The 19,239-nt window shown below is 45.7% G+C and overlaps 1 pseudogene; it reads left to right on the forward strand.

Moving 5' to 3' along the window:
• The window catches only part of LOC139311823 (zinc finger protein 721-like), a 74,767-nt pseudogene extending 56,353 nt beyond the window's left edge, over positions 1 to 18,414 (forward strand).
• Positions 18,415 to 19,239: the final 825 nt, after the last annotated feature.

The raw sequence follows: 19,239 nt of genomic DNA on the forward strand, positions 1-19,239 counted from the left end.
ATATGAATAAATAACAATAATTAGAAACAGACGTACAAACATATAATGTACTTTCTTTGAACAGAGTATTTGGCCGGTTCACAAATTTAAACAATGTTTTGTCATTTCAATTAAATTTACAATTTCTATATTTCCTTTTTGCCATATTTATTCCTCATCTATTTTTGTAAAAAACCAATATTACCCTTCATCCTCATCTCTAATCTTAATCAAATTCAATTTTTCCCTTCTATTCTATATTATACCCCTTCCCATTGTCATCTATTTTTATATCCATCCTCACATTGGTTAATTATGTAATATTACAGTTGTTTAATATAAATTCAACATTTTAATATAAATCAATTAGTTATATAACTACCTTTTTTGTATATTTATCAATATGAACATGAATGTTCCAATTATTTCCATGCAATTCAATTTCTTACAAATCAATTAATTATATTTACCAATAATAATAAACCAAATAATTTCCCCCATATATTCCTCCAAACCACAACTTAACCATTTCTGCTTTCAACACAATATACAATTAATAGTATCTCAATTATTACAATTCCCTAGTTAAATAGAGCTTTTTTTCTTTTGTGTTTTAAAATCTTGAACTCTCCTCTTTTTCCCTAAATTTCCCATTGTTTGCACCTACCTTTTTTGGTGAGGAAAAAGAAATCTGCCTGCCTAATTTTCCAACGTTGCAGCAACAGCAAAGCCAACAGCCTGCTTTACTTTCAGTTTCGTTTTTCACCATAGCTAGGGGGAAAAAATCTGCTCCAGCAAGCAGCAGGGTCCTGAGCAAAACAGCTGAGAGCAAATCAGCTGAGAGTCAGGAGCCGATCTAATCAAGGGCTAATTAGCCTATGCTGAAGCTCTGCGGGCCAATAAAATTACAAAAAAACACCGAACCGTTTGTTAAATTGCTGGCTCGCCCGCCCCTCGCCCACCACTATTTATTGGCAATAAATAGTGGTGCGGAGGGGCGGGGCAAGGGGCGGGGCGAGCCAGCAATTTAACAAACGGTTCGGCCGAACCCCCTAGAACCGGCAGAATCCCACCACTGGGTGTAGGTGGATGACACACTCCATAATACAGTTTCGGCAATTGTCAGAGGGGCTTCAAGAGAGTCTGAACCAAATTGCTGGAACCTTGGTAGAGGTCCAAGACCAGATAGATTCTTTGGCAGCAGTGGTCCTACAAAATCGACACACCATAGACCTCCTAACAGCAGCAAAAGGTGGTTTGTGTGTATTCCTGGGAGAAGACTGTTGTTTCTACATGAATAAGTCAGGTGTGGTCAGGGAAGTTGCCAAGGAATTGCAGGACAGGGCTTCCAAGATAGGTCAGAGGTTTCAAACAACGGACATATGGTTTTCTTGGTTGCCTGGGTCCAGCTGGATTAAACAGATGTTATTTTTGTTGATATGTGCTGTGGCAGGCCTAACCTTTATTCCTTGTGCGATCCCCCTGTTCAGACAGCTATCTATGAGAGCAGTGAAGGAGATGCAAACTGAGAAAGAGTGAGTTTTGATGGAATGCCTCCTTAACCATCAGATTGGCCCCAATTCCTTTGATGAAAATGAAGACTCTGATACAGACGCATATGTACAACTCACACCTGGAGAAAGTACCTTTAGAGATTGAGAACTGCAGAGATTAAGAATTGAAAGTCATTCATATGTATTACTTACTTTTTCTGAATTAGTTATATTCTGCTAAGTATTATATGCTTGCTTTACTTATTAAGAAGTATAGAATGTTACCTACTGAAAAGCCTGAAAAGAGAAGTTTCTGCATGGAAAAACTTCCAAAGGGGGGAATAAACATGGCAAAGGTGAAAAAGTCAGATAAATTCCACTCTTATTAATACAGGACGTCTGTGAGACCAGGCAAATGTCACGTTTGCAAGGTAACCCATAGGGAGCAAAGTTACATATTAGCTCCCATTAAAAAAGGTATACATTAACCGAGGTATAGGTAACCACAAAGCTAACGCAGGAAACTTAGCTAGCTTTAAAGAAAACTATGAATTAGTGATAGGAAATAAGTTACTTAGAATAGCAACAAGGGGAGGGCTTCTATCAATATGTAACCAGTCATAAACTGACAAATGTATATTAACCATATATAGAAGAATTGCTTTCCTTGCATCTTGTACCCTGTACTGTTGAGGTATAAAAGCATCTGTACCAACCTTTGGGGTTCAGACTTGCAAGTACAAAACTGCTTCTGCTTCTGAACCTTGCGCAATAAACTGTCTCTGGCTGACCCAGGAATGTTGTTCAGTCTCATCATTCCATAACACAACAGTTTCATATCAGTGCTCTTCTAAAGTTCACGCTTTTTCCCCTCCTCTTCTTTACATATATTTATATTTGTGGTCCCCTTGTTCCTTATTTATATATACAGTTCTTTATCTGTTATTGTTGTGACTCCAACCCCCGAGGCCGACTTATCAGAGGGAGAAGGCTCCGAACATGAAGGAGAGGAGATGGCCAGGCCTCTCTCTCCAGGACCCTCCTCTCTGGCAATGCCTCAGGTGTCTCCCAAAGGTAAAGAGATTGGCCAGGAGCCAGGTATCTCCTCGCAGTTGGACAGTGACGGAGATAAGTCTTGGCTGGATCCACGCCAGCGTCTGAGAGACAAGCACACGCAGCAGAAAAGGAGGTGTGCCAGAGATTAAGCTGAGTCACTGGACCACACCCCACAGGGGATAAAAGGGGGTGAGGTGGCCATTCAGACTCTGTGACGGACAAAACTAACTACTAGCGAGTCACATTGTATCTTTGAAATGACGTTATCTGCCTTGGATTTAATACGGACTGGACTTGACAATTCTTGAACTGTGTGTATCTTGTTTGGGTTTATCTGATGAAGGAAGAACCCCTCCCTCTATGAATAAAGTTCTTGGCAAGCAGCTACTGGGTTGCTGCCAATCCTCTTATCGAAAGAATTTGTTGACTGCCAGTTTTATTTAACCCCTGGCTATCTGTTTGTGTGCGTGTGTGAGACGGGGACAGAACAGTTATACATATTGTATCTATATATTACTTTACATACATTATCTGTTGAATGGCATTTTGGTAAGTCTTCTTACTTACTATTCCTGACCTCTAACCAGGGGTGAAATGCTCCCGGTTAGGACCGGATGGCCCGATTCAGTAGTGATGGCAGCGGGTGGTTTGGAGAACCGGTAGTAAAAATCCCTGCATCCCCCCCATGCCCAGCTGAGCCATGTGATCATCAGAGGCTTTTTTTTTAATTTTTAAAAGCATTTTTTCTAGAACCTCTTCACCCAAAGGAGTTGTAAAGAAAAATGCTTTTAAAAGCCTCTGACGATCTCAGCTGAGTTGCCTGATCTTCAGAGGCTTTTAAAAGCATTTTTTTCTGCAACCTCTTCAGCTGAAGAGGTTGTAGAAAAAATGCTTTTAAAAGTTAAAAAAAAAAAAAGTTGGCCACGCCCACCCAGTCACATTACACGCCCACCAAGCCACGCCCACAGAACGGTAGTAACAAGTTTTACATTTCACTGAGCCAGGCTAAGATCCAATATTGGGACAAAATTCAAATATTATAATTCTAAGTCTTTGGTCAAGACAGACGTGCCTCTTCCGTGCCAAGGTGCTAAGCTGGCAAAAGGTATTTGATGTAGGTACAGAATTGTAAAAGGGCAAACTGACCCTAAACAGATACATCCTGTTGTTTACTGTTTATTGCATCCCAAATGTCATGCATATCCCTGGATAAGGGGTGCTGCTTCCTTTATTGCCCTTGAGGCGTCTCCAAGCCTCTTGTCTCCCTTTGTTATGTCTTGAGCTCCTGAGCAGAGAACCTGAGTATGTGAGAAGAAGATTGTTATTTCCTTTCCCAGAGATAGATGAAAGGGCAGCTTCTACGTGTGAAATGTATCACTCTCTGTAATAATTCTGCCTTTAAACTGTATAAATACATGGCCAGAAGAGGCCATCGGCGTTCCGACTTTTTGTTTGCCTTTGGGCTGTTTGAACCGTGCACAATAAACTTTTTCCTGCATTGAAGAGCTTGGCCTAGTCCCGTTTCTTTTCCTGCAACATCACCACTGCCTCTAACCATTTATACCATTTATTCCATATTAAATAATATTCTGTTTCACCTCTTTCTTTCATCTCTTTCATTAATTTGTCTATCTCCGCACAATCCAAAACTTTTCTTATCATCTCTTCTTCTTTTGGTATTATGTTACTTTTTCAATTCTGTGCATATGTTATTCTGGCTGCTGTTATAATATGTAAAATTAGATATTGTATTTCTTTGGTATATTTTCTGGAGAGTATTCCCAATAAAAATCTGGTTTCCAGTCTATATGTTGTTCAGTTATATTCTTCAAGCCATTTTTTGATTTTAGTCCAATATTTTTTTGCAGATGTGCACGTCCACCATAAATGATAGTATGTTCCCTAAGATTTCTTACATTTCCAACAAATCGGTGATGTATGTGGAAACATCTTGGTGAGTCTCGCTGGCGGGAGATGCCATTTATAAAACATCTTGTACTGGTTTTCTCTGTATGCCGCTGACATGGTCAATTTCACATTTGTTTCCCACAAAAAGCCAAAAAAAATCCATTCTTTGAAGAACTGGGAGAGGTTTACAGGTAGTCCTCAACATACGACCAGAATTGAGCCCAACATTTCAGTGGCTGATTGAGACATCTGTCAAGTGACCGTTGCCCCGTTTTACGACCTTTCTTGCCACAAATAGTTAAATGAATCACTACAGTTAATAAAACGGTTGTTAAGCGAATCTGGTTTCCCCATTGACTTTGCTGGACGGAAGGTTGCAAAAAGGGGATCATGTGGCTCCAGGACACTGCAACCATCATAAATCTGAGTCAGTTGCCAAGCGTCTGAATTCTGATCACGTGTCCATGAGTAGGCTGCAAGGGTCGTAAGTGTGAAAAACAGCCCCTTTTTTCCCCATGTCGTCGTAACTTTGAATGGTCACTAAATGATCTTCACCACTGGAGGCTTTCAAGAAGAGACTGGACTGCCACCTATCAGAAGTGATGAAGGTAGGGTCTCCTGCTTGGATGTGGGGTTGGACTAGGTCCCTTCCAACTTTGTTAATGTATCTATCTGATGTAAATCGAGGACTACCTGCATTGAGCCCCTTCCGAGCAGGCAATCCAAGTCAGATTTTTCCAAACGATCCAGCCAGAACTTTGTTTTTGTTTGTTTTTGTTTTTATTAAATTTATATACTTTCAAGCAGAAACGTAGAGAAATCGGAGCTACGTTTCTCCTTGCGGGGAAAAGCTCCCCTTATAGGAAGAATCCACCTTTCAGCCCCCGCAGGGGAGGCAGCATCTGTAGCAGTCCGGCTCGACCACCCCCTCTCGAGCGCCCCAAGTGGAACGTTCCTTCCGCCTCGCCTCATTTGCATGGGAAAGGCGCCCCGAAGGGAAATCCCGCTCGGACGTTCGGGGGCGGAGCCAATCTCCTCCCTTCTGGCCAATCGTCACGGGAGGGAAAGGCCGCCCAAGAGCTCATTGCCGAGGGGCGTGGCTGCCTGGAGGAGGAGGAGGAGGATCCCGAGAGGAGGCGCGAAGCCCCGCCCCCGCAGCTTCTGTCTTCTTCGCTGCTCTTCCGCTTGGTCCCCCTTCCCCCCCCCCCCCCATCCTTCCCAGAGGATTCCCCTTGGAGATCGGCGCCGGATCCCTCGGAGGAGGCTTCTCGGTTCTCGCTTCGGCCAGGTAAAGCTTCATCCCCGCCACGCCTTGCATGCCTTTGCTTGGGGAGGTTCGGCATCCGCGTCGCCTGCAGGGAGCTGCAGCCTCCCTTCCCTCGAGGGGTGCAAAGCGGGGAGAGTCCCCCTCTCCCGGCCGAGGCTCCCCGAGGGGCTCCGGGAAGGAGCTTTGGAGCAGTTGCTCCTAGAAAGTTTCTTTGTGGTCCTTCCGATCCAAAGGGGCTTTTTCCCCCAAAAATGCAACAACTGGACTTTTGGGGGTGCCCCCCCCCTTTGAAAACGTTTCACTTCTCATCTGGCAGGAGAATCCTTTGGGGCTCCAATTCGAACAAGAATAAATAAAAGACCAAGAATAAATAAAAATGAGATCCAGGCAGCTGGGAGGAAAGAAGAAATATTTATACCTCAAAACCAAACAGGTTGCCTTTGGGGGAAGGCTGCCGACAAATGGGGTGCAGTAGCAGGTTTTTATAAGGGGAACTTATCCGGGGGTGTCTACATGCTGATTCTAGGGTGATGTGTGTATGTGTGTTGTTGTTAGTTGCGAAGTTGTGTCCCACCCATCGTGACCAACATGGACAACGTTCCATGTATTTTTTATGATTATTTTATTATTGTGTGTGCGCGTAAGGTATGTTTATTCTTGTGAACATGTTATGGAATAATAAGACTGAACAACATTCCTGGGTCAGCCAGAGACAGTTTATTGCGCAGTTTCAGAATCAGATTTGTATCTGCACTTCTGAACCAAGAAGAGCTCTGATACAACTGCTTTTATACATTTCCAAGACAAAGGATTTTGTGAGCACAGCAGTTTTTCATATATGGTATGGAAAAGAGCCTTGGTAGTACAGTGGTCTAAAGCACCCTGTTATTAACACCAGCTGCCTGCAATTACTGCAGGTTTGAATCTCACCAGGCTCAAGGTTGACTCAGCCTTCCATCCTTTCTAAGGTAGGTAAAATGAGGACCCAGTTGTGGGGGCAATAAGCTGACTGTATAAATATACAAAAGTGTGAAGGCTATTGCTTAGCGCATTGTAAGCTGCCCTGAGTCTCCGGAGAAGGGCGGCATATAAATCAAATTTAAAAAAAAATGGTTAACATACATTTGTTACATGATAATTGATACTTTCTAAATTACCTAATTCCTACATTATTTTCTAGTTCATAAGATTATTTTAGCTAAACAACCTTCCTCAGTTCTGTGATTGCTGATGCGTAGATTCATGGCTGCTTTGGATAATAAGTAACTTTTGTTTCATATGGATGTCCTTGCATTCTTGACAACTAGGCCCCTCAGAAGATATATATATTACCAAGAATGGAATTTAGCTGACAGTGTAATCTCCAAACAAGCACATTTCTTTCTTATAATAATGTGAATAAAGAAGGTCCTTCAGTGTTCATATAGCCAACCCTGTACTATTCCTACATCATTCACATTAAGTTAGTTTAGTTTAGTTTTATTAAATTTTTATACCGTCCTTCTCCAAAGGGGACTCAGGGCGGTGTACAGCCAAGATATAACCAACAATACAAAAGTTAAGAACAATTTAAAATTATTAAATAGTTTGGCCGATCGTCTAAAATACAGTAACCCATTAAAATATTTTAGACCAGCCCTGCTTATTTATTTTTTTTTCATATTTTATTTAATTTGTATACCGCCCTTCTCCAACAGGACTCAGGGCGGTGAACAGCTATAGTAAAACATAACATATAAAATTTAAAAGCAATTTAAAAAACATTAAATAATTTTGGCTATCTATTTAAAACAACCCGGGTTAAAACCAATTTTAAATTAAAATCAAAGGGATGGGATCAAGCCGGCTAGGTGAAAAAGATGTGTTTTCAGGGCCCGACGAAAAGTCCGGAGGTCTGGTATCGTGCGTATCTCTGGGGGTAGGTCGTTCCAGAGGGCGGGTGCCGCCACAGAGAAGGCTCTCCCCCTGGGAGTCGCCAGCCAACATTGTCTGGGCGACGGCACCCTGAGGAGTCCCTCTCTGTAGGAGCGTACTGGCGGTGGGAGAAGGCGGTTATTGGCGGCAGAAGGCGGTCTCGTAGATACCCCGGCCCTAAGCCATGGAGCGCATTAAAGGTGGTCACCAACACCTTGAAGTGCACCCTGAAGACCACAGGAAGCCAGTGCAGCTCGTGCAGGAGAGGTGTCACATGGGAGTGCCCTGTCGCTCCCATAATCCCCCGCGCGGCCACATTCTGGACCAACTGGAGCCTCCAGGTGCACCCCAAGGGGAACCCCATGTAGAGAGCATTGCAGTAGTCCAGACGGGAAGTGACGAGTGCTTGAGTGACCGTGCGTAGGGAGTCCCGATCTAGAAAGGGACGCAACTGGCGTATCAGGCGAACCTGATAAAAAGCCCCCCTGGCCACGGCCGTCATATGCTCTTCTAAAGACAGCTGTGTATCCAGGAGGACGCCCAAGTTGTGAGCCCTTTCCGTGGGGGCCAATGATTTGCCCCCAATAACCAGCGATGGCACCAGCTGGCTATATCGGGACGCCGGAAGCCACAGCCACTCGGTCTTGGAAGGGTTGAGTTGGAGCCTGTTTCTCCCCATCCAGGCCTGCACGGCCTCCAGGCACCGGGACATCACTTCAAGGGCATCGTTGGGGTGGCCTGGGATGGAGATGTACAGCTGAGTATCATCAGCGTACTGATGGAACTCCACCCCAAAGCCACGGATGATCTCACCCAGCGGCTTCACATAAATGTTGAACAGAAGGGGCGAGAGGACCGACCCTTGCGGCTTGATGGAATAATAGAGTTTTAAGGGCACGGCGGAAGGTACGGAGGTCGGAAATCCGACGAATCTCCAGGGGCAGCTCATTCCAGAGGGCAGGTGCCCCCACAGAGAAGGCTCTCCCCCTGGGGGTTGCCAGTCAACACTGTCTAACCGACGGCACCCTGAGGAGACCCTCTCTGTGGGAGCGTACTGGTCGGTGGGAGGCTATCGGACGCAGAAGGCAGTCTCGTAAATATCTAGGTCCTATGCCATGGAGCGCTTTAAAGGTGGCAACCAACACCTTGAATCGCACCCGGAAGACCACTGGGAGACAGTGCAGCTCGCGCAGGAACGGTGTTACATGGGAGCACCGAGTCGCCCCCATAATCACCCGCGCGGCCGCATTCTGGACCAGCTGGAGCCTCCGGGTGCTCTTCAAGGGGAGCCCCATGTAGAGAGCGTTACAGTAGTACAGACGGGACAACCATGATCTGGATGACCCAGTGTGCCTGGATTCAAGGTAGTAGATTGTATTAACTTGATCATGGGGTTGTGCGTAATGAAACCTTGGTATTTAAGCATGCGAGGGTTAGTCAGCCACAAATGTCCTTTTGTTTCTAAGACAGATTTGAAGGCATGGGGGGGTATAAATCTCTAATTCCTGTCCAAAAGTCAATTTTCTAGCTTCCTGCATTAACAGTGCCGTGCCTGCAAGAGCTTTGAGGCAGGCAGGCCAACATCTGGCTACATTGTCAAGCTGTTTAGATAGATAAGCGACGGAGCGATGCCATGTTCCCAATTTCTGAGTGAGAACCCCCACTGCTACGTTCTGTTTAGTGTCGACAAACAGCTGAAATGGCTTGTCTAAGTCGGGTAGTCCTAAGGTGGGAGCTTGCATTAAAACGTCTTTTAAAGTTGTGAAACTTTTCTCTTCCTCTTTTTCCCATCGTAGAGGTTCTTTATCACTTCCTCTTATAGCTTCATAGAGAGGTTTTGCAATTAAACTGAAATTGGGGATCCAAATGCGACAGAAGCCTGCAGCCCCCCAAAAACCCTTCAAGTCTTTCCTATTCCTAGGCGCCGGGAGCTGACATATGGCCTCCTTTCTCTCATGGCTGTGAGTTCTTTTACCTGGTTATCCCAGATATCTGACTTTCTGTAAGACGAGTTGTGCCTTTTTCCTGGATGCCTTGTAACCTAGCTCTTGCAGGAGATGGAGCAAGTCGTGAGTATTTTGCCAACAGTCATTTTTCGTCTGGCCTGTAACAGATCATCTACATATTGCAACACAACGTCCGGGTCGGGGATCTCCAGGGCTTCCAAATCCTTAGCCAACACAGCCCCAAAGAGAGTGGGGGAGTTCTTAAAACCCTGGGGTAACCGTGTCCAAGTGTACTGCTGTTTTCTCCCGGTCACTGGACTTCCCCACTCAAAGGCAAACAGGTGCTGACTCTTTTCATGTACGGGTATAGTAAAAAAGACATTCTTTATTTATTTATTTGTTTGTTTGTTTGTTTGATTGATTTATATTCCGCCCTTCTCCAGAGACTCAGGGCGGCTTACAATGTGTTAAGCAATAGCCTTCATACTTTTGTATATACCTGCTTAGTAGGGCTTTCGGCCCCCCCCTAAGCGGTGTTCTTTTTTACACAAAGTCAGCTTATTGCCCCCACAATCCAGGTCCTCATTTTACCTACCTCAAAAGGATGGAAGGCTGAGTCAACCTTGAGCCTGGTGAGATTTGAACTTACAGTAATTTCAGGCAGCTGGCAGCACTTTAACAGCACTTTAGCCGCTGTGCCACCAAGGCTTTAGGTCAATGACAGAGAACCACTGAGCTGTTTGAGGGATCAATCCCAAGATGACGTAAGGGTTGGGGACAATTGGATGTATGGTCACAGTGGCGAGGTTCACGCAGCGTAAATCCTGGGCCGGCCTAAACTGCCCATCTCCCTTGGGAATTGATAGGATGGGGGTGTTCCACGTGGACTTAGTCGGGACGAGAATCCCATGGGTTAAGTACAAATTTATCACTTCCTGAATTGCTTGTATAATGGGCCGGGGATACGCCCATTGCCTGATTCTGATTGGTGTCTTTGATAGAAGCTCTTCAACCACAATCGGGGGGGGGGGGTTTGACGGCTTGCAAAACCCGGGGGGTTGTCTTCTGCCCATAAATGCGGCACCCCAAAATCTTCCCATCCGGCGTTCTTTTCGACTGCATGCGCCATCATCATCCTCCATACCTCTTCTTGGGGTATTTCCATCTTCACTTCGCCATATTTCATTTCCATTGTGCCATCTTCCTCAAACGAGGTTTGTGCTCTTAATTTACATAACAAATCTCTTCCCAATAAGGGGATGGGACAATCTGGCATAGATACAAATTGATGGGTGATAGTCTTTCCTCCTGTGTTGCAAGTTAAGGGCTCCAAGAAAGGCCGTTGTATAATTTTCCCTGTAGCACCTTGTATGTTGATAGTCTAGGGGGAGGCTTGAGTCAGGGGTCGAGTTAGGATTGATCGGGTGGCCCCGGTATCCACAAGGAAGGGGATGGGTTTGCCTCCTATCATTAGGCGGATCACAGGTTCTGGGAGGCAAGCTGAACCCGGTCGGTCTCAGTCCCATTCCTCCACTTCAGCCAGGCCTATGAGGGATGTTCCTGAGAATCCTCATTCTCTTCCTCTCCCTCCCTGGGTTCTTCCGTGGCTGCCTCTATAGTTCCTCACAAACCCACCACGTCTTCCTTCTTGCACTTCCTCCATTTCCTTCTCTGGGCATTCACCCTTCCAGTGTCCTTCCTTTTTATATATGGCACACTGGTTCCGTCCTAGGGCCCCTCCAGATCCTCGGCCTCTGATGCCTCCCCTTCCCCTTGGTACCCCCATCATAGCAGCAGCCAGCAATTCAGCTTTTCGTTGCATTTTTTGGTCCTGCTTCCTTTCTTCCACCTTGTCACGATTGACAAAAGTCTTCCTAGCGACTTTCATCAACTCACTCATGGGTGTTCCTAAGGCTCCCTCCAATCTTTGTAACTTCCTACGTATATCAGGGGCACTCTGGGATATGAAGGCCATGGTCAGCATCCGTGCATTTTCGGGCTGCGTGGGGTCTATAGGAGTGTATTTGATAAGCCTCAAGCAGTCGGGTATAAAATGCCTCCAGACTCTCACCAGCTCCCTGCATCACCAGGGAGGGCTTAGACATATTCATGGCTGGTCTCCCAGCGGCACGCACTGCCTGTACTACCAGGTTTTGGTACTTTCTGATAGAGTCCATCTCGCTGTCGTTGTAAGGGTCCCAGTTCCGTTCGACGGACGGGAAATTTACCTCAACCCAGCATTCTAAAGTGCTGGTGGAGGGCTGGGTGGACTTCAGGATCTTCACCACCTCATTCCTAATCTTCTCTCTCTCCTCAGGATTAAACAGCGTCCCCATCAACTGTTGGAGAACCCACCACGTGGGATTGTGGGTATCCACAATTGTTTTTACCAGGTCGGCGATCTCTAAAGGGGCTATAATGTAATTTCCAGTTAAGGAGATCAGAGGTGGTGAATGGGACATGTTGGAACAAAACGGCTGTAAGCGTGCCGTCCTCCTTTGCCACTAATTGATCGACCCTTCTCAGGGGGGCGATTAAGGATACTTCCTCTGTTTTTGACCTTGTGCGCTCTGCAATGGGTTCCTCCTCTTTACAGACCCCACTGACTGCTCCGAATAATTCCTCCTCCTTCCCTCCTTCCTCTTTTTTCTTGGCATCTGGGCTGGTTAGCGAACATCCAGTCTGCATCAATTGATCTGCCATGTCTTTCGTGGGATCTAGACTCTCAATCTCGTCCAAATCTCTCAGTATAGAGGAAATTCTCTCCCGCTGCCAGGAATCCCCTCTGGGTGTCCCGGCATCACCCTCCCCTGGGGAGGATGATGTTCGGAGAGTTCCCGATAGTGGCGAGAGGCGGGATGTTAGCGGAGGGACGTAAGGCAGTGGCTGGGGCAGTTCTTCTGGACAACTAGGAAGAACTGGGATGTGTTTCTTTCCCTTCCGGGGTGGCAGAGTGCACGATACCAGAAGCCGGCACTCTGTTATTTTACACTTCTGGATCCAAGATGGAGGTCTTTGTAATAGACTGAGCCAGACATCAATATAGGGGGCCTGATCGGGATGTCCTTCGGTAGGGTGAAACACCCTCTGGTGGACTCTTATAGCTATGGAAGGGTCAAAAGTTCCCCTATCAGGCCAGCCGACCTTAAGGTCAGGCCAGTCAATCTCACAAAAATTCCTCAATTTATGCCTGCTCCACTTAATACCGTAGTCTTGAGTCACAAATGCAGCCTTAAAATGGTTCAACATACACTCTAATGGGGTTAAGGGTACACTCCCACTACCTCCCATGATCCTCCCGGGGCACCAGACAAGACAGCTAGGGAAAGGGGTATGAGAGGAAGGTAAGGGGTCCTTCCTTCTCAGGGTAACACTTAAGGGAGTTGTCTCACACTTTCACATCTGACCCAGGAAGCCGGATGAGCACGGTCTCCGATGGGAACTGCGAATGTCAGTCGCTTTCTACTGGCCCAGGGTGCTGGATACTCACAGTCACCTTTGGGAACTTCAGTAGCCTCTCACACCACACACTGTCAACACTCCGCCCACCTTTTCCAAAGATAGGGTGATCAGTTCTCTCCATCGTCCCTGTTTACAGGGAGGGATTATTCCACACCCAATACTTGCCTGGAGACGTGTCCTACGTCCTCCAGCCGGCTGAAGGATGGCCTGGTCTCCCTTTCCTTCACAAGTGGTTCTTGGAGGTGGCGACTGCCGCTGTCGGAGTCCTGCGTCACCGGGAAGTACCTCAGTGTGAAGTGTGTCCGATGGTGCCTGGGAAGTTCCCTCGAACTTAACAAGGTCCCCCGCAGGGGGGGTGACCCTCCAGAGAGTTACAAAACTCCTACTGTCCTGGCTGGCTCGCCAGAAATGATTCAGAAGACCCTTTTACCAAATTCAGGAGACGAGACCACGAAGGTTGGAGAACACAGGTTTATTTGCGCAGAGGTTCAGAGCATTTGAATGACAAACTCTGAACCCAGGGCTACGCCCCAGGTGTGACTTTTATAGAGTAAAACATAACATGAGAAAAGAAGAAGTTTACATAATTGGTTATTTTACTATGTTTCCATATATGGGTATTATCTTACACCTTCAGTTATCTTCCGTTAACACTTCTGGTAAGATTTCTTAATATAAGTTCATCACGGGAATGATATAGAACATAGGTCATTTAGCTCATCGGTACATTTAACAAGTTTCTTATTTCTGTTCCTTGTACTCTCCTGAGGTTTGCAACATAACTTTTGCTCCAGCGTCAACACCTCTGAAAGCAATATAATACTGTGAATAATACAATACTTAGATTAATATAGTTATAGTGTAAGACCCTCCTGCCTCATAATAATATTGTCAGGTTTCGTTGCTATCTTAAAACAACTTCATTCTCAAACGCAAGGTCTCTAATGAATCTTTTTTTTTTTTTATTTAAGAATAGGAGAACGACATCCCTGAACTCTGTGTGCAGCCAAGACTGGCACCTCCTTCCAAACCCCTCCCTTTCCGTTCCTCAACCCCAATGTCTCATTGGCCATCGTGCAGATCCATCTCTTCGTCCCAAGCACTTTCTTTTCACAGGAATTTCCCCCCTCCCTCTGTCACCCAGGTAACGCTATCTACTGAAGAGCAGGGAACTAGGTAAAAGTTCATCTCAGCATTAAAGCAAAGCTTCTCCCTCTTTCATTCATTCATGTCAGCGCTGAAGGAGATCATAATTTGGAACGCTGACAAATATTTTTAAATTTATTTTAAAAAATTACATTGAATTGTTAAATTGTCCTGCAGTGAGTCGTCTTGGGTCATTGTCAGGGTTCCAAGTAATATATCCATTGCAAGCAAGACTCCCAGGCAATTGAATTCCTCAAAGATTACTTTTATTGGAAATATCATATTGGCACATATCTGGTAAAAACCGACTCTGAAAACTCCCACCATATTAGAAGTAAAAGTTTTCCCACTTTCTCAAAACAATCAGTCACATAGTCCAATGGCCATGCTGTCCGACAAATGGATGGCATCACTCCTTCTGACCAGGTGTGAGAATGTCCTTGGTTCCCAAAAGAAAGTATTTTGTTTTGCCTACAAAAATCTCTCTAAGTCAAATACCCCCTCCCTGACCCTCAGCTCCAGTATGGCAACACTGAAGCAGACAAAAATGGCTTTGGCCAAGCCAGCTTCAGGGTTGACAGTCATTTGGCTACGGCTTGTTGCCCTGCAGGGTGAATTGACCATGGTGTGTTGGCTGAGGCGAGTTGTCCCATTCCGTCTACATGTATGGACCCATCCAACATATGCATGTCTGGGGGGTGTTTGTGTGTCCTTACAGTGGGTCTCTCATCTGCGCCAAAAACCCCCACCGCCCCCAAATGAGAGAAAGGAAAAGGCAGAGATCATCCCAGTTCAGTCAGACAAATGGGGGTGGGGGTGGGGCTACAGGGATTCTGTCGGCCATTCCTCCCAGTGGTGGGTTTCAAATTTTTTTACTACCGGTTCTGTGGGTGTGGCTTGGTGGGCGTGGCAGGGGAAGGATACTGTAAAATCTCCATTTCCTCCTGATCAGCTGGGATTCGGGAGGTGGAGAATAGATGGGGTGGGGCCAGTCAGAGGTGGTATTTACTGGTTCTTCGAACTACTCAAAATTTCCACTACCGGTTCTCTAGAACCGGTCAGAACCTGCTGAAACCCACCTCTGATTCCTCCCCTCTTGCTAAGAAAGGGGAAGGGGGGATCTCAGGTCAGGTCCACAGGGAGTATCCCAGCATTGCTTTGATTCGGCTGAGAGGAAATTGAAGCTTTGGGATCCCCCCAGAGCTCATGCAAGAGGTCTTCTACCTAACCTTTGGGCTATTTTGGGCTCTGAAGGAGAGCAAATACATGTCCTCACTTCTTTTTCTTTTGTCCTCAGGTGCCCCCTGGAAAAACCTGGAGTCAAAAGTTTTGCTTGCAAGTAGTCTCTGCTTACAAAGGAACCGCAAGTGAGACACTATGGAAACGATGCAAAGGGGAAAATGCTTCAACCGAAGGAATCAGGAGAGACTCTCCAAATGCTCTGAGTGCGGGAAATCCTTTGCTTACCGGTCCCTCCTTTTGATCCACCGGAAGCTGCACACGGGGAATGGATCGCATCCATGTTTGACATGTGGGAAATCCTTTCCTGGAATGTGGGACTTTGCTAAACATCTCCGGAGCCACCCTGGACTGAGGCCTTACAAATGTGGAGAGTGTGGGAAGCGTTTTACTAAAGGCTCGGACCTTGGAGCCCATCAGCGAATCCACCAGCGAAAAAGACCTCAGGAATGCCAGAAAAGACCGTGGTTATCTCAGAAATCAGAGCTTCACACAGAAGAGAAATTTTACAAGTGTGGCCAATGTGAGAAGGCCTTCGCTCAGAAGTCACAGCTTTGGCTCCACGAGGAAGTTCACAAAGAAATCAAGTCTTATAATGCATGCGGGGGAAAAATTGCCCAGCGATCATCTCTTCGGCGTCACAAGAAAACAAACAGGAGGGAGAAAAAGGAAGAGTGTCCAGATTGTGGGAAATGTTTTTCCACCAAGGCATACCTGATACGACATCAGACAATTCACTTTGGCAACAGACCCTATAAATGCCCCGAATGTGAGAAACGATTTGTAGATACTTCAACACTTTCGAGACATCAGGAATTGCACAGAGGAAAGAGACCCTATAAATGTGATGAGTGTGGGGAAAGCTTTGCCTGCAACTTGTATCTTCGTGCGCATCAGGATGCCCACACAGGGGGGAAACCATACAAGTGCACAGAGTGTGGGAAGTGCTTCCTTGTAAAGGGAAGCCTTTGGCAACATCAGATGATTCACTCGCGGGAGAAGTCCTTTCAGTGCATCGAGTGTGGAATGTTTTTTCATACCAAAGGAGGCCTCAAACGTCATGAGAAAATTCACAAACTAGAAAAAGATTACAAATGTTTAGAGTGTGGAAGGACATTTGCTTATTCATCATCCCTTAGAAACCACTGCAACATAATGCATATCGGAGTGACACCCCATAAGTGCCCAGAGTGCGGCAAATGTTTTTGCAGAAAAGCAAATCTTTTGAGGCATCAGCAAATCCATACCGGACAAAAACCTTATCAGTGTCAGGAATGTGGGAAATCTTTTCCTCACAAAGAATATCTCAGGAATCACGAGAAATTTCACACAGGGGAGAAACCTTACCGGTGTGGGGAATGCGGGAAGGGCTTTACTCGCAGTTCAGACCTTCGGGTACACGAGAAGATTCACACAGGTAGAGATTCTTATCAATGCCCCGAGTGTGGGAAAAGTTTCAGTTGGCGTTCATCACTTCGGAGGCATAAGAAAGCACATAAAAGTCAGGAAAAGTGCCCGGAATGTGGGAAAGGTTTTTCCCAGAAATCACAACTGTTGCGACATCAGAAAGTTCACATTGGAGACGGTCCCTATGAATGCCCAAAATATATGAAACAATTTGGGGATTCAGCTGAACTTCAGAGAAACCAGAAGGGGCACAGAGGAGAGAGGCCCTATAAATGTGGAGAGTGTGGGGAAAGTTTTTATCAGCATCTAGAACTTTGTGTACATCAGAGCCTCCACAGAGGGGAGAAGCCGTATCAATGTGGGGAGTGTGAGAAATGCTTTGCTCAAAAGGTAGAACTTGAGGAACATCAGAAAATTCACTCGGAGAAGCCCTATCAGTGCATCGAGTGTGGAACATTTTTCCGTCGTGAATCAGCCCTTAGAAGTCACATGAAAATTCACACAGAGGAAGTAATTGTTTTAGATTGATAACTGTAAATGTCTTCATCACAACCCCTATCTGCCCTCATTTGTACTTTCATATTTATACATGGGAGTACCTTCAAGAGAGCCTTGCCAAGCAGGGAACCAAGTTTAATTGCCATAGGTCAGTGTTGGCAATGACCAGTATTGGGAATGTGCACACATGCGCGCACCAGTAACTGAAAAAGCAGCTGCCCAGTGTGTGCATGTGCACCGGGTGGCTGCTCTTCCGGTTTCCGGCACTCCCATATGTGTGAAGACCAGCTGGCCGGCGCACCGGAATCTGGAAGAACAACAGTTGACGGCTCGTGTGCCCAGAGAGATGGCTCTGTGTGCCACTTCCAGCACGCGTGCATAGGTTCCTCATTACGGCCTTAGGTAAAGGAGCTCATGGAAGACTGTCTTGTGATTTCAGGGCAACTAAACAGAAAGGTTCTCTTGGATATATATTTATTTCCTGGCCCCTCCTAGAGCTCCTGGTGGTCTCCCATCCAGCACTCGTGAGCTTATTGAATATTCAGCTTATTGGATGGAGATAAAAGATGGGATGAGAGAATTGCTGGGGTGAAGATGAAAAAAGAAAAAGATAAACTGAGGGAATTTTTTGATGACTTGGTGTCAAGTTTGGAAGTAGAAGGAATAGAAATATCAATGGGAAAATTAAAGGATTTTGATGTTTTAAAATGAATAGTCAAAGAGGACGATCTTCACAAAAAGATGAAAATGGAGGACCAAATAAAATTGCTGGGAAAAGCTGGTTTTAAGATTGAGACAGAAATAAAACCCTTGAATATTTTTATCCTGAATATGAATTGTACGTAATTTCAAAATAATTGAGTTAAGGCATGGAATGACTTCAAGAAGGATATGTTCAGATGGAGAAACCACAACTGCCACTGTTGGGGAGAATTTTTGTGATAAAAAGGTATATACCGTATTTTTCGGAGTATAAGATGCTCCGGACTATAAGACGCACCTACCTTTTTTGTGGAGGAAAACAAGAAAAAAAATCTGCCTCTGCCTCCCAGCAATTTGCCTCCTTGCAGCAAACAGCCCATTTCAGTTTCAGCTTCAGCACAGCCAGATTAGCACAAGCAGCTGATTGATCGGCCTCCTGATGCAGAGGCCGTGAGACGGCAATGGCAATCCCTGCCGCCTGAAACAGCTGATGGTCGGGAGGCCGATCCAAGCGACAATCAGCTGCTCGTGCTAATAAGGCTGTGCTGAAGCTGAAACTGAAACGGGCTGTTTGCTGTTTGCTGCAAGGAGGCAAATTGCTAGGAGGCAGAGGCCAAAGGGTGAGGGCTGGCGGGTGGGCGGGTGGGCAGGGCTATTCATGTATAAGACGCACTCAAATTTTCATCCTCTTTTCGGGGGGGGGGGTGCGTCTTATACTCCAAAAAATACGGTATTACCTAGAATGAATTTTCTGTTTTAAATAATACTTGATAACGGGTGCAACTATTTAAGCAATGGTAGAAAGATATAATAAAGGGCTACCTTCTCTTTAGATCTATGGCAGTTCTGGCTTTGAATTGAGTGGGTGGGTTCTAGTGATGACGAATTCTTGTTTGAATGAGGGGATTGTTCCTGTGCCTCTTAAGGAGGCCTTTCTGCCTTTTCAAGAAAGCCATCGTTGCATCCTACCACACGGCAGAATTTTCATCCAGTATCGAACCTGCCTTTGTGGGGGAAGGTGGTACCGGTAGAGATGATGATTGTGTGACAGCTTCAGAGGACCTTGGGCAAGGCAAATTATCTGGATCCTTTACAATTGATTGATTGATTGATTGATTGGTTCAATTTATATGCTGCCCTAATGTGAATGATGTAGGAATAGTACAGGGTCAGCTATATGAACACTAAAGGACCCTCTTTATTCACATTATTATTAGAAAGA

The sequence above is a fragment of the Pituophis catenifer genome, unplaced genomic scaffold, assembly GCF_029215685.1.
Source record: "Pituophis catenifer annectens isolate HBS135680 unplaced genomic scaffold, rPitCat1.0.hap2 SCAF_2, whole genome shotgun sequence".
In the NCBI taxonomy this organism is placed as follows: domain Eukaryota; kingdom Metazoa; phylum Chordata; class Lepidosauria; order Squamata; family Colubridae; genus Pituophis; species Pituophis catenifer.